At 41.7% G+C, this 16,125-nt stretch overlaps 1 protein-coding gene and 1 long non-coding RNA gene across 4 annotated transcripts in view; one reads left to right on the top strand and one right to left on the bottom strand.

Moving 5' to 3' along the window:
• The window catches only part of LOC134160935 (urea transporter 2-like), a 331,080-nt gene that overhangs the window by 238,572 nt on the left and 76,383 nt on the right, over nucleotides 1–16,125 (bottom strand). The gene's annotated exons all lie outside the window — the stretch shown is intronic.
• On the top strand, nucleotides 7,303–9,220 carry LOC134160929 (uncharacterized). The gene is made up of 2 exons (XR_009963745.1): nucleotides 7,303–7,590; nucleotides 8,714–9,220. It is a non-coding gene; the product is annotated as an uncharacterized LOC134160929 (long non-coding RNA).

The following is a 16,125-nucleotide window of genomic DNA, read 5'->3' as shown; positions in this document are numbered from 1 at the left end:
TGAAATCCAGTACATATCACTGGAGGATGTCATTAAAATGAAAGTGAGACCAAAACCTCACAGCTGTCACTCATTATCTAGGACACTCTCACACAGTAGATCTCAAATACTTCCCTTTATCTGACACGGGTCTCCTAACTTCCCCATTTTCACTGTAATGAAACAGCTTCCAACCAAAAATATTCTGAAACAAAAAAATCCATGAAACTTTATTAAAGATGTGCATTTCTACTCCTTTGGAGTTCTCCTGTGAGTCCAGTTAATCACTGCATTTCTCTTTTTGGTCACCTGCTGCTTATTTTATAGGCTGCTATATCTCAGAGCTTAAAAAGAAGAATAAATACGAATGACTGAATTTCAACCACTCAAACAGAGCTTTCATGAGAAAAATTGTTCTAAGCCACTTGCCCTTATCTCAGACCCAGCCCGAACATGTCTTTGTTCCAGTTCAAATGAGACAGGCTGGTAATATTTCTGTCCTCATTATTTTTTTGGGTTTTCTTCCATTTCTCCAGTTCTGGTTTTGACTGGGTATTTAATGACTATGATAGTTAGGTCAAGGCTGTATCACTGCTGTCAGTGAACAGCTTTCAGTCATGAGAAAAGGGTGGCCTTAGCTGTATTGGCTGAAGGTAGGAAATACAAGAAACCTCATAAGCTCATTCTGAAATACTTGATATCCAGTCTGTCAGACCAATTTTACACCAATTCAGCTTCATCAACACCAGGGACACTATGGCAGAGTAAAAATAATAGAGTGTTGACTCAGGCTTCTGTAATTTTTAAGTCATTCTTGATTTACTTTAGGCTACAGTATATTGGACTGCTCCTTGTCTTCACTCTTGAACCCAGGTCTCAAGGAATTCTTTTCATTACAATACCAGTGGCCAAAGAAAGATCCAAATACAAGACAAAATCTGTGGTATAATTACTTGACTGTGATCTCATCCTATGTCCTATGTAATTATGAAACAGTTCCACTTTTTTATATCTATAATTGCCACAAATTCATATTAAATGGAAGGACATCCATATTAGCACAGATTTCAGATTTATTACATGACCTTGTCAGTGCTTTGATGTTAAAGATTTTGACAAATATATTTGGTATATTAAAAAAAAACCAACAAATTAAGGGTAATTATATCATTTACACAAAGATTTTTGTGATTCAAATTTTTATTTTTAGAATTGCAGTGCACAACTTACTCTTTATTTTTTATTATTTATATTTTATTATTTAAGAGTTTTATTTTGCCCTAATATATGTACAACTGTTACAAAAATTGTCAGAATAATTCTAGTATGACTGCAGGTTAAATTCTGTTCCATTAAGAAGAGAGAGTTAATAATGCCAGTCATATACTTAAATTTAGGGGTAATTACACATGTTTAAAAATATATACTAAGAGTAATTACAGTGGAATTGCAATAAAACAGCCATGCAATGAAAACCACTCCATTACCCAACATACCTGAGGCAGGTGGAAACTCAGCTAAATCAGATGACTTAGTACTTAAGCCAGGTACTTGGAAAGCTTTTCAGGGACATGTCAGTTAATAAAGATCAGCAGAAATAAAGGTTTGGGTTCGTTTTTTTTTTTGTTTCAAATCTTTGATAAATTACAGTTAAGGTTCACAACACACTTCAGTGACAAAATGCCCATGACACTGACAGTACAAAACATGTTAGAAAACTAGACTATTCAGACTAAAAATTTTGATTTTGGCCTCAATTTCTAAATGCAGTTAAATATGGTAGCTGTTCTGGACAGCAGTTACTTAGACTGGAGAAAGAATAATATCTTGGTATATGAAAAGCCCATGTAATGCTACCCAGAAGTTGAAGTTTCCACTAGAGAGATGCCTGGACATATGGAAATTGTTCTGGGTGCCTTATTCTCTGCTTAGGAAAACCTGGCATATTTTTACATATTTTTTATGACTACAAAGGATGGCACTCATGCATTGTTTGACTGTAGTAGCAATACTGCCTCCTGACAGAACCCCGGAGGCCCCAAATACTGATTAATTGCTCATAACATAAGGAGTTATGTTAGTATCAGCAGTGGGATCCGGTTACCAGGGAGAGAAATCACAGAGTTATAATTTCTCTTGATCCAAGTGGAACAAATAACGGAAATGATCACACAGATCAGATAATCCAAAACAAGAACCAAAACAAGGGTTGAAGAAGAAACAAGAAATCTTTAAAAGAATATCTCAAAACATCCCTGAATGAGCTTAAAGTTGAGCTGCATTTGGAGAGAAAAAAGAAATTTGCTAAGACAAAAGCTACAAAAAATCTGAACAGACTTGGGACATTTCTGATAAAGCTCCCATCCTGGCCTGGAAATGGGAGGTACAAACTTTCTCCAAGCCTAGTAGAGGGTGTGAAGAAAGTTATGGCCTGATCTGGGATTTGCTACCTGAGATGCACTGCAGTATGAATTGAGGGAGCTGAAAACATCAGCTTCTGAAAGAAACAAAAGGTGTTCAGACCAGTGTGTCTGGATGAGTCAATAGATGAGGAACGGGGCCAGTTAGATTTGGTAAGACTGGGCACACGTATCTTCCACATTGTCTGTAACCAACAGAGACCTGGAACAGAAAGGCTGGATTATCCCAGCCTGAGTAACACAGAAGCCAATTATTTTTGAAGGGTAAATCTCCCTGGGAGTTCTTGCTTCTGTTTAATTTCATAGTCCCAAGTGGAAAACTTGGGAGACTAACTAAAAAGTGTGCAAGGGAGAAAAGGAAGTGTCAGGGGCATTTTCAGGCAGCCAACTTTATCTTCAGTGACACTGCAGCACTGTATCCCCAGGAAAGATACAAGTTATCCAAGTCTGGTAGAGGCCCTTTGTTTGGCATGTGATGGCAAGGGCTCATCTCAGCTTGCCAGAGCACACCCAAGCAGATCCAACCTGATCCTGGAAAGAGCCTGTGGAGACTAATCCTCCTAGCATGCCCAAACACCACATCCCCAGAGCAACCGACGGTTGAAAAAGACACAGCTCTATAGGAGGTGGCAGTTTAAGATCAGCAAAATAAGGCCCAGGACTGCAGTGGAAACTCCTGAATTTACTTAAGATCCTGGAGAATTTCTTGGTGCAGTTTAACCAAGGAAGAAGGGTATACTTGCAATGGAAATTGGCGACAATAATGCATGCAACATGTGGAGATGTGGCTATAGATGTGTTGGGTAAGGGGATTTAATGTGGCTCATGAAAACCGTGGTAGACTTACAGGAGGAACTTCGGTCTATAAATATGGAAACAGGCAAGCAGAAAAAGAAATTTTGCAGGAACAATTTAACTAAACACTGACACAATCAAAAGAGACTAATAAATCCAAGGCTGGGTAGGTGTTGTGGTTTAAACCCAGTCAGGCAACTTGTTCACTCACTCCCAGTGAGTGGTGCCGAGCTGACAACAATAGAGGGCCGCCCCCCCCACCAGGGCTCTCCCCTTCCCCGCTCCCGGAGGAATGGGGAGGAGGATCGACAGAGTGCAACTCCTACGGGTTGAGACAAGAACAGTCCAGCAACCAATGTACAACACAAATCACCACCACTACTACCAACAACAACAATGATAAGAGAAAATAACAAGGGAAGAGAATACGATACCACTGGCCAAGAAATGAGTCCCACCCGGAAGCCCGTGTCCTTCCGGGTAACTCCCAGTCACCCCCCACCCCAGCCATGACGTGCTGTGGCATGGAATACCTCCCTGGCTAGCCCGGGTCAGGCGCCCCATCTCTGCTTCCTCACAGCTTCCCCTCCTCCCTGGCAGAGCATGAGCCTCACAAAGTCCTTGGTCAGGGTAAACATCATTTAGCAACAACCGAAAACATCGGCTTCACCAACACTGTTCCCAGGTTGGAAGTCAAAATACAGCACTGCACCAGCTACCGCAAAGGGAAAAACATGACTGCTACTGCTGAACCCAGGACAGTAGGACAAAGCCTCACCATTGCCTTGTGAGCACCAGCCAACTGCTTGTGTGAACTTGCAGATCACCAGCTGGAGATATGCTTTTAGGATAGAAGGCTTTGTGTTCAAATATGGGCAGTGCAAAACCAGTCTTAGAATTTTACTACAAATACAAAAATCTATGAAGTACACAGGAATAACTGGCTAAACTGCAAGAGCCGATTTTCACATGACTAGAGAAAATGGAACCCAGCACATCATGAATGGAATGACAGGAGGTCAGAGAAAGACAGGGGAAAATGCTGAAATTCATTCAGAAACTGTCTGCATGAGCAAATATTGTTTGATTTAATTTTTGATAGTAACTGTGTCAAAACCATAAGAAGTGGCCAACAAATTCAATCTTTAGAGAAGTCCTTTTAAAAGACCAGTTGAGTAAAATATATCTAAGTATTTAGGAATAATAACAACAGTAATGAGTAATAATGATAGTGCTAGTAATAATAAAACAACAGAATGACCTAAACCCATTCTGAATTCAATTCCAGAGCTGTAATCTTGTGACCTGAAAACATGGATGGCAGTGATTAAGCTGGAGAGTGTCACAGCAGCACACATTGAGCAGCTATTCCATCATGTCACAGTATGAAATCGGGAAGACAAAGTGGAGAAATATATCAGTATAGTATATACCCTATGTATATAGTATATACAGTATAGTATCAGTATAGTATATCCCTTTCAACCAGATCCAGAATCTCACCACATTTTTGGCTAAAATACATAGCAGAAACAAATTTTCTTTGGAAGACAGAGATGAAGTGCTAGAATATGCTTTGTTTTGGTATAGTATTTGATCACAATGCTATAGTTGGGCCAGTATCTCTGTGAAAAATTATGTAGGGATGTGTAAAAGGAACCTAAAACAAGGTGAGGAGTACTGTCACACCAGGATGACATTCAAGTTCATTTAATACAAGTTTGGAGTGAAGCACACTACAACATTCCAAGTGGTCTACCACTAGGTCCCTTGGTTTACCAGGACTGCAATACAGCAGTAGTGACTGGGTAAGAAGATTAAATTCTTTGAGGGTTGCGTGTCATTTAGGTCAGAGTTGAACCTTAGTGACTGCTCCTGCATTACATTCCCCTTGCTTCAAAACTTTCAATAATGCTTTCAGCCAGTAACACTTAGAGGGACTGGAGTTGGAGTCCAACAGAATTGGTGGTGTCACAGGAATAAAAGTTTCTTAAGATTCTCGGGAAAAAACCTTGCCCAAAAGGAAATTCTGGTTGTGGCAAAATCTGTAAGATATTTACCCCATGGGCTGCAGACAGAGTATCTGTGGGTAGATCAAGCCATAGTTTCTTACACTGGCTCTGTTCAGAAATCCTGGGGAAACTTGGTAGGTGGCTGGAAAAAAATGCCTTGTTTGGATTTCATGTCATATTGAGGCCTGGGTGTGAAAAAATAGTAAAGCTGATGCTCTTCCAAATGGGTGTTATTGGGAAGTTAATTGCAAACATTTCAGACAGGAGTAGGAGGGACTAGTTGCTCTAGAGGAGATGCCTGGTTGCTTTTTTCAATTTTTCAGACTGTTCGATGAGGTTGCAGAAAAGAACTCTAGGAAAGAAATTCCTGAATCATAGAATCACAGAATGGTTTGGGTTGCAAGGGAACTTAAAGATCATCCTGCTTCAACCCCTTGCCACAGGCAGCTCACATTCCGCTAGACTCTTACAGAGCAGCATAGCACAGACTGAAAACTAGAGCCTGGGAGAGCTTTCTGGATTACTGGAAAGTCACTGGCAGGAATGTGGATGCCTTGCAGACCCTTGTATTCCACCATAACCATCTCTGACTTATCACAGGACACCATGCTATCTGCTCACTGGTGGGTGTTGTGCTGGAGCATGCTGGACAACCTCAGACTCAGATGACAGTGACAACTCACGAGTGCTACTGTATGCCTACACACAGGGTGTGCAAGCAGCAGACAAACTGTAGCTGTGTATGTCAATTTCCTTACATGCTTTATACCTGGCTAGGTGGAAAGAATGAGAAAATAATCTGTTTAGGCAAAATCTGCCTGTTCAGTTTGCCTCTGAACAGGTATAGAGGTTCCCCTCTGCAGTGGTGGAGGAAAAGCTTATCATTGAATCTGAGTTAAGGAACATATATTTTTATTTTGTACAGGTTGTACATCTGTGTTTAATTATCAAACACTTGCCAAGGTGGAGGCATCTCAGAGCAATGAAGAGTTTAATTTTAGTATGCATTTTGCTCTTCCTCCCATTTCCCAGTTCCTTCCCATGAATCATGTTCTTTCATTTGGAGTTTCAAATCTCAAGACTCCCTTCTGTAAGTTGATTAAATGACTTCATTTTGTCAAAAATACTTGTTATCCTTCAATTTAGCTGGGTTTTTTTTTCAACAAGTAAACCATAATTTTTTTGTTTTGAATTTCTTTTCCTCCTTTTTCTTTTGTTTTAACCAAGCATCATCTTTTCAGTTGCCACTGAAAACAAAATATTTTCTTCTTGTTTTCAGTCTATTTTTTTTCATTAAAACCTCCTAATTTTCATATAATTTCTAGGCTTTATTTTGTATTTTTAGTGTAAAACTTTTCTAACTAATTGCACAGTTTTGGTTTGGATGCTAGAAAAGTCTTGCAAACTCACACCTCGTTCACATGCACCAGTCCCCAGGCTCACTCATGCTCTGATATTAGAGTCTGGTCTTTTCCAGACCACTAAATTTGGGGTCCCTTTAGCATCTCTCTAAACATACATTTCTTCAAGCTGCAGGAGAATGTCCTAGAGGCCAGTGTAATTGGCAGAAGACAAAACAGCACTGTTCTGGGCATGGAGCAGAAAGCATGTAGTCATTAAAACAATTCAGCATGGCTAGCATTAATTTACTGTATTGTTTATGATTAAAGCAAACCTGTCCAAATAGTTAGTCAGTCAAGTTTGCCCAGCTTAGTCTAGATGTCTTATTTGGGATCTGGACCTCTGGGAAGCAGGAGTGAAGAAGCAAAAGCATGTTATGGTACACAAGAGCAGAGTGGTTAAATTTGCTGGCCCTGGGTGGACAGTGACAAAAACTCTCCAAGCACTGCTGTTTTTTTGCAATGGGCATTGTATTAAACACCAGTTTTACACCAGCCATCTCTTGTAGCTGTTCATAAGCCCTGGTTTACAGTGGGGAGAGGAACTTTGCAGAGGCTGAAGGAGTACAGGTGGTTGAGTTTACCAGCTTTCCAAGTGGTTTTCATTTCTTTTTCCTTCCTGAGATAGTTAAACGCACATTCCTCAGCTGTGTAAAAACAAATGCCCTACTCTCCCACTTTGGGTGGATTTCAAATGGAAGTCAGGCTTAATTAGAGCTTTTGAAAGCTCAAGAGTTAATACCTGCCCATTAAACCTAACCACCAATGATTTGCTGTTCATTTGCTGGCAATAAGGGGCTGCGCTCACAGGCATGGCGACTGGGATGTGGGGCTGTATTAGTGGGAACCATCATGGGAGGAAGGACCATGGGTATGGCTCCATGCCCAGCTTGGGAGGGTAGGCAGAGGCCAGGGAAAGAAGGAGCAGATGTTTGACCTTTTGGAGGCTTGGAGAAAAGTCTGCAGTTCAGAAACACTAGGAGGGTAAGCTTGTCTCTCTATTGGATTTGCTGTGGTGTTTGAGCTTGTGGGGAGGTGAAGAGAGCATGGGCTCTAAGTAGCCACTAGCAGACTGGTGCCACTTGGCATATTGCTTGCTGGCTCTTCAGCTCCGTAAGTAAACGGCATGGTGGTGACCTGTACCTGGCAAGGATCACAGCTGCACAGGATGAATCCCTAGTATTGTAACACTGCAAGAATTACTGTTCTTACTTTATAGGTTTGGGAAGCCAGGGATTAAATGAGCTGTCAAAGGCCACACAGAGAGCCAGCGGCGAACCAGGCAGCACGCCGCGAGCCCTCTGCTCTCAGAGGGAGCTCACAGACCACATTGCGTCTTAAAGGCAGCCATTCAATAGCCCTGTGGCTTGTATGGAAGACAAATTGCAGCATTTTTGTCTTTATTTGCACTAGTAACATCTGTCCAGACTTCTAAGACTGCACAATGACTGATGAGTAGCTCAGTTAAGATCTCTAGCAGACAAAATAGACATGCAACACACAGGGAGTTGTATGTTCAGCTTCCCTGCAAAAAATCTCACCGACAGTCTTGCAATAAATATATAATTTTATGGCCTATTTCTCAATCATATTCTGCTACATAATATCATGCTAAGAACTGCTTGCTACCTTGCCAATGGAAATATGTTGCTGGCAAGTGGTAAGTCTCTCCAGATCTGCTCAAGGATTCATAACTGTAACAATATAAACAAATAGATCATCAGCCTATTCCTTTCTGCTTTTTTCCTCTTCTTTTTCTTTCCTCTGTTCCTTCTTTTCCTTCTATTTATTTTCTCACTGTCTTCCACCTTTCCTTCTCCCCCGTTTCTCTCCCTTGCTTACTCCTCCATTAGTGTTTAGAAGATTTCACAGTTTTCTCCCAACCCTGGAAAGAATGTAAGTTGATGCTGCTGATTGCTTCTGAAAACATTTGGAACAAATTATCTCTGCTTTTGGAATCTGAATAAAGGAATGCAAGCCTCACTGGAGAAATATGAAATATAGGGTGGGATTCAAAGAAGTTCTGTAGCTTTTTTTTACCTCTTTCAAAAAATGAAAATAATACACCTTTTCTTTAATTTTTCCCCACTCCTTTTTGTTACTTCAGGTTGGAAAATATTTCATCTGGTAAAAGTGAAGAGTCTAAGGGAATGCTTTCTGTGAGGTGTCATGTTCATCAGCTCTTTTAAAGGTGAAAACGATGATTGGCATCAATCGGTTGTTAGCATGAACTCCATGAACACAGTGGGCTTGATGAAGAAATTAAGCAGATCTTGTATTCTCTCTCTTTTCTGCAGTGAGAGAGGATTTGGGTCACTAAAGTCTCCTTTTCCTGACTTATCCTGCTTTTAAATTAACTTGCCTCAGTTTCCCTTCCTGTAGGCTTCTTCCACATTGTGGTGCTTTGGAGTTGCCGTCAGTCAAACAACAGTGATCTCCTGAGGAAAGGTGCTGTGTAAATTTAGGACAAGTCACGCATTTAAAGATTCAGACTTTTCTATGTGTAGGAGTATTCAAATCCAAGATTTCATTTTGTCTCATTGCAGAAAATAGTGCCAAGCGCAATGTTTGATTCCAAATCATGATACAAATAGCTCAAATTTGGTGAAAATAACTGGCATTAGGGCTTGTTTATTTGTTTGTTTTTTGTTTTTTTTTTTTTCTTTTTTCTTTTTTGTTTGTTTTGCTTTGGGTTCAGATTCATGTCCAGTATAAATACAAAATCCTTATAACTGAAAGATGGACAACCTTGCACTTCTTGAGGTCTCAGACTAGAACACAAATGAAAAGCAGAATAGCTAAAATTGTTTAGTGCAATGCCTCATATGTTCAGAATGGTGACGCACAGGTTGGTGAGTGGGCACAGCAGCAGGAGGAGCAGGTGAGAAGGCAAACACCAGCCTTTGCAAAATCAGTAACTAGCTGGTCCATAGATGCTTGTTTGATTTTAGGAACATTGCATCCTTTGGCTTCTGAGGCTTAATCAAGATAAATGAGGACAGAAAATTGCCCTTTGGAGGACAAGCCATGAGACCCAGTGTGGCTGGTTCCTGTGAACCCTGCATGGGCACCATGGGCCACTGGACAGTGTCCTGACTGCTCTGGGCTTAGTCTTTCCCTGGAGAAATTTCTAATCTGGGGCAGAGTGTCTCACAGGGATTTTCAGTAGATAACTATGCTGACCTTCTGCTTGGTCTGCAAAAAATAGAAAGTACCAATGACCAAGACATTTTCCCATTTCTCCTCTGTTTTTCTGGAGACTTTCCAGAGGTGTTGAAGCCTATCCACACTTAAAAAGCTGATTTGGCTACTGAGTTGAACCTGGTAAGCAGAACTGAATATAAATTACTCTGAAAATCAAATGAACCTTTTTAAAAGGGCAGATGAAAACTGGTTTCTAGGCTTTGGACTTTTGTTTCCTTGACTCATAAACTCTTGGTGAATGCTGCTGTTAAGTACTAGAGATGGTGATAGATGCCAAAGCCCTGGCAGGTTGGAATCTGTTCACATAAACCCTGTGGGTGTGAATCTGATTCTTTCCAATGATTGTTTTGGGATGATTTAGTCACATTGTTTTGACCTACTTTCCTTAGTTGCAAACTCTGTCCAACCTGGTTATTACTTATACAAAAGAACTGTGGAGGCTATTTTATACAGCGGTATATTATTTCTGATAAATTTCACAAATAAGTAAGCTAAGGAAAAAAAAAGAAAACAAAAAAATATAGGGAACAATAATTTTAGGCAAAACCAAGAGTGTTCCATAGGACGCAGCTCTTTGTCCGAACTCTGTCAAAAGTCGAATGCAAGACGAGTGTTGGGAAAATGACTCCAGGAGGTTTGATCCTCAGCATTTTGTAAGATAAGGTATGAGAACCTCTCCTGATAGCACTGACAGGCAGCTTGGGTTCGTCAGCACTACTGGGGTAGCTATAACAGAGATGATTTGATTACTGCTTCTTGGAGAGAGAACGTGCCCTACAGACCTGGGCAGAGATAGGAATCAGGAAGATCATGAAAAATAGGAAGGCAGCAGTTAAGGTGGGGAGTCATTAAGGGGAAGTTAATACTGTGAGTGGGAGGTAGTCTATGAAAATATGTTAGAAGCTGAAATATAAACTTGAAGGGCAAATCTAGCCCTTTGCATCTATATTTTCAAAGCAGTCCTAGGGAGTGAAGTGCCACAAATTTTTACAGGGAACTTGACATCTACTGCCCCTGGTAATCAACCTCTTCATATCTGACAGCTGGACTCAGAGCAAGTGCTGCTCTTCCAGTGTTTGCTAACACCTTGGAACAACACCATCGCTAAGAAAAACACAAACAAATCTCTTGTTTCCACCAGGGAAATCAAAAATAGTCATCAAGACCATCAGGTTCCCACTTCTTATATAACAAAAGCAGGAAAACATCTCTGTGTTAGGTCAGATTTGAAATGAAGCACAGAAAAAATAAAAAATTGAGTGCAAATATGTCTTCAGCACCAGATCTCCTGGACTTTACGAAATCCACATAAGCAAACAGCTCCACTCAGCTTAAAAGCTTCCAGCAATGAAATATTACCAATAAAACATCATCAATAGACTTTCACATACAGTAATTGGAATGCAAAAGGTATTTAATCTTCAAGCATAGTATACATCATGGCTGAAGCCTAGAAAACTCTGAGAATAACATCATTCATATCCCTTCACGTTTTCTGCATTTTAGTTCTGTGCAAGACAAAGAAAACATCTGTAGGGAATGTATCAGTTCTGTGGCAAAGGTTACAGATTAAACTGCTGCTGTGTAAATATGCATATACATCTAAGGCATATACATTATCCTGAAAGGAAGCCAGTCATCCAGACATTGATTTTCTTGCAAGAAATAAAATTCACTGATGCACAGATATGGTAATATAGCAAGCACTATTTGCTCTTCTCATGCATGGATTTTTGCATTCAAAAGATATATTTTACTAATAAGTTTGTGTATGTGTGTTACAGAAGAGGGAAATCTTTACTCAGAAATCTTTATCTCCACTGAATGCTACCTTTCAGCTAATGAGATTGCTGTCACCTTAATTTTCATTGTTTTAAGAGCAACTGGCTGCCAACAGTTTCCTTTCAAGCTTGAATGATGAAAGGAAAACACCACGCTGCCTCATCTGGCTAGCTTGCTGAGAGCTAATGAGCCTGAGGCTGCACCCATCTTTGCTATACTAGTGTGACCTTATGTCTGCTAATGCACAGGGAAGGAGTGAAAAATGTACTGCTAGTTCCCTCCAACCATCCCCTGGGGACATACTGAATGTGCCAAACAATTTAGTAAATATATATCAAGTTACTGTGTTGAAACGTACTGCAATGTATTGTGACCCTGGGTATCTCAATCATAAGATCATATTTTATTTTTGCTTACTTTCCCCCTCTGAGTTCAGCATTTGATAATTCCTCTTTAAAATAGGTATCTTTTCTTGCTAAATTTTAAGCACTACACAAAAATTTTAATTTGCTGCTTAGTTTTCTAATAGAAATTTCTAATTAATTTGTTTGGTTGGGTTTTTTTTTCCCTTTTTTATCTTTTTTTTTTTCTCCCTACCAGGTAAATATAAGTTGATGTGAGATTTGACAGTGCAAGTTTAAAGGCCGCTTAGCTGGTAGAAACTGAAAGCACTGAGTAACACGGACCATGCATTTTAAAAAGCTTTTCCATGCATAGCCAGCAGAAAATATTTTATGGCTTCACCTTGCTGGAATCTCTTTGCTCTTTGTGCTCAGTTACCATAAATATTGGTGGAAATCAGCTTTACTGGATCTGAAGATCAAAATTTCATTTGCAAACTCAAATATGCAGTTGAAAATTCTCCCTGTATGGTAGTTACCTGCTGAAGCCCTCTAATAAGGAATGGAAATGCCACCAAGCAGTGAGCCCAACACTGGCTCTGCTCACTTCTAGCAGACTTGGAGCATGAAGACGGTAAACCCTTTAGGGATGTTACTTTGGAAGACCTTATCAGCTGTTGGCAGCAGCCCCCTGTGTAGTTTGACAGTTTATGAAGTTCACAAATCTTTACATGAAGTTCACAAATCTTTACACACAGAAACACAATATATACTCTCAGCTATTCCTCCCAGACCAGGGCTCGCCTCCATGTGCTTTTCAGTCAAGTTTTGGGCCCCACAAGAAAGCAAATTATTAATATTTCCCTCAAGAATGGTCTTGGCAATTGAAGAAGTGCTTATCTTTTGGGGAGTGACTCCCTACACTGAAAGAAGTGCAATGGGCAGAACTGACCCCAGAAAAATAAAGTGTGGGGAGAAGACACTGTTTCCCCAAGTCAAAGGCAGAGGATGCCAGGAGGGAACGTGAAGCCATTGACCCCATGTGGCACTGGACTGACTGTGTTTGACCCCAGTGTCACAGTGTCTGCAGGGCTATCTCTGCTGGGCTGCTCAGTTCCAGGCAGATGTGCTGCGATGAGGCAGATCTGAGCACAGAGCTCCTGACCTGTGCCTCCATCTCTGAACTTTTCAGTGGGCTGTTTTCTTTTGTGGTTGCCAACCATTGCGTTTTCCTCTGCTGTTGGAACAGTAAAAGGTCTGGCTTGTTGTCACGGGAGCTGCTTTTCCCCTGCATTAAGCATGTCTGAATTATTATTGTATTGCAGTCACCCAGTCCCTTTTGCTTTCTGTGGCATCAGCATTTCCCTCCAATAGCAGTTGTATTGCACTATAACCCTGTGGGTGTGCCCTATAAGCCCTGAGACTCAAATAACAGGAGCAGTGTAGGTCTGAAACATGGAAAATTATATTTGATTTCCTTTATTTGCCTCCATCCACACTTTCCTGAACTGCTGCAGTAAATCCTTCATACTAATTATTATCCTTTCAGACTCACAGAACAGCAAATTCTTACACAGTGCTTAATGTACAGAGATGCAGCACGGCTTTTATCCAAAAGCTACAATCAAACCAGGGCAAGATTAAGTATATTCAAGGCAAACACACCCACAGTCTAATCAAGACAAAAGAAATGCTGGATCTGGTTGACTCAGTGGAAGATTTGCCACTGACTTCAGTGAGGTTAGGATTTAATCCAAAATAAACAAGTATGAGACAAGACAAAATAAAACAGTTTAGAAGTGGGAAGGTTTGTGGATGAGTCATGGGAGAAGAGGGGAAGGGATATTTACTTCCTGGGGGGAATGAAGATGAGGCAGAAATGAAATATGAATATTTATATTTGGCTGACTGCAGTGAAGAAAAGTTGAGGGGTCCTGGCATGCACCTTTCAGAGAGCTGCAGGGAGGCCACCAGGACATTGCATCGTGGCTGGTGCCCTGGCACTCTGCTAAAGAGTGGATGGCACCATGGACCTATAGGAAGAGTGTCAAAGCCTACAGGGCACAAAAGCCCTATAGGCTTTGAAAAAAACTCAACCAAAGGAGGCCACAGAGATGCTGTGAGGGCTGGAGCAGCTCTGCTGTATGAGCCAGGCTGAGAGAGCTGGGCTGGTTCAGCCTGGAGAAGAGAAAGCTCCTTAAGAGGACACCTTTGAGGAGCTCCCAGTGCCTAAACGGGCTACAAGAAACATGTAGAGGGGCTTTGAACAAGGGCCTGTAGGGACAGGACAAGGGGTAATGGCTTTAATCTGCCAGAGGGGAGGCAGAAGTTCTTAGAATCATAAAATGATAGAATAGTTAGGGTTGAAAAGGATCGTAAGATCATCTAGCTCCACCCCCCGTGCCATGGGCAGGGACACCTGACACTAAACCATATTACTCAAGGCTCTGTCCAACCTGGACCTGAACACTGCTGGGGATGGAGCATTCACAACTTCCCTGGGCAATCCATTCCAGTGCCTCACAGTAAAGAACTTCCTTCTCATACCCAATCTAAATTTCCCCTGGTTAAGATTTAACCTGTTATGTCTTGTCCTATCAACACAGTCCCAAATGAAGAGTTCATCTCCAGCATCCTTACAGGCCCCCTTCAGATACTGGAAGGCTGCTCTGAGGTCTCCACGCAGCCTTCTCTTCTCCAGACTGAACAGCCCCAACTTTCTGAGCCTATCTTCATACAGGAGGTGCTCCAGTCCCCTGATCATCCTCGTGGCCCTCCTCTGGACCTGTTCCAACAGTTCTATGTCCTTTTTATGTTGAGGACACCAGAACTGCACACAATACCCCAAGTGAGGTCTCACAAGAGCAGAGTAAAGGGGCAGGATCACCTCCTTCGACCTGCTGGTTGTGCTCCCCTTGATGCAGCCGAGGATATGGTTGGCTTTCTGTGCTGTGAGCGCACACTGAAGCCAGCTCATGTTCATTTTCTCATCAACCAGCACTCCCAAATCCATCTCCACAGGACTGCTCTGAATCTCTTCTCTGCCCAACCTGTAGGTGTGCTTGGGATTGCTCCGACCCAGGTGTAGGACCTCGCACTTGACATAGTTAAACTACATAAGGTTGGCATCAGCCCACCTCACAAGCATGTCAAGGTCCCTCTGGATGGCATTCCTTCCCTCCAGTGTATCAGCTGAACCACACAGCTTGGTGTCATTGGCAACCTTGCTGAGGGTGCACTCAATCCCACTGTCCAAGTCACTGACAATGATATTGAACAAGACCGGTCCCAACACCAATCCCTGAGGGACACCACTCGTTACTGGTCTCCAGCTGGATATTGAGCGATTGACCACAACTCTTTGCGTGCGACCATCCAGCCAGTTCTTTATCCACCGAGTGGTCCACCTATCAAATTGATGTCTCTCCAATTTAGAGATAAGGATGTTGTGTGGGACAGTGTCAAATGCTTTGCACAATTCCAGGTAGGTGCTGTCAACTGCTCTACCCCTCAGTTTTGTGGTCCCTGACATTCACAGTACCTGTCATTGGGGATGGCAGCTACCACAGTGCATGGATACCTTCACCATTTGGTCTATTTTTTGGTATGGTTAGGTGGTTCTTAAAATGGGTAAAATCTTAGGGCAATGTCAGCATTTGTTGGCACTTCTCTTGAAAAAAAAAAGCTGTGCTGATCCAGAAATGATGCCAGCTCTTAATCACCTTCTGTAGGACTTTGCTGCTACTTGTTGCTGCAATCAGTGGCACAAAGTCCAGCTGGAAGCCAGTAACTAGTGTAACCTTGGCTACAGGGGTACCTCTACTGGGGCCAATACTATTTAACATTTTAACTATTTAACATTTTCATTAATGAATTGCACAATGGATTCTGCAAGCTCGGAGAAGGTACTAAACTGGGAAGCTGATACACTGTGTGTGTTCCTACTCAGAAGTCATGGACAGCCTCAACAAATGAGTCCACAGAAACCCAATGAGGCTTAGCAAAGGGAAGTGCCAGTTCCTGCCCCTGAAGAGGAATAACCCCAGACACTCCATTCCAGTGATGCTGTCCCTCTGGTATCCATGCACACATATCCCATACACAGACAAAAGCATCTCTGCCCAGCCTGGCCTAGCTTCAAGTACAACTCTACTTCACCTGCAGTTGTGAGATCCGAAGACAGTGAAGAGGG

The sequence above is a fragment of the Pezoporus occidentalis genome, unplaced genomic scaffold, assembly GCF_034315485.1.
Source record: "Pezoporus occidentalis ecotype Australia unplaced genomic scaffold, CSIRO_AGI_Poc_V1 ctg166, whole genome shotgun sequence".
Taxonomy (NCBI): Eukaryota; Metazoa; Chordata; class Aves; order Psittaciformes; family Psittacidae; genus Pezoporus; species Pezoporus occidentalis.
This window is presented reverse-complemented; position numbering and strand designations above follow the sequence as displayed.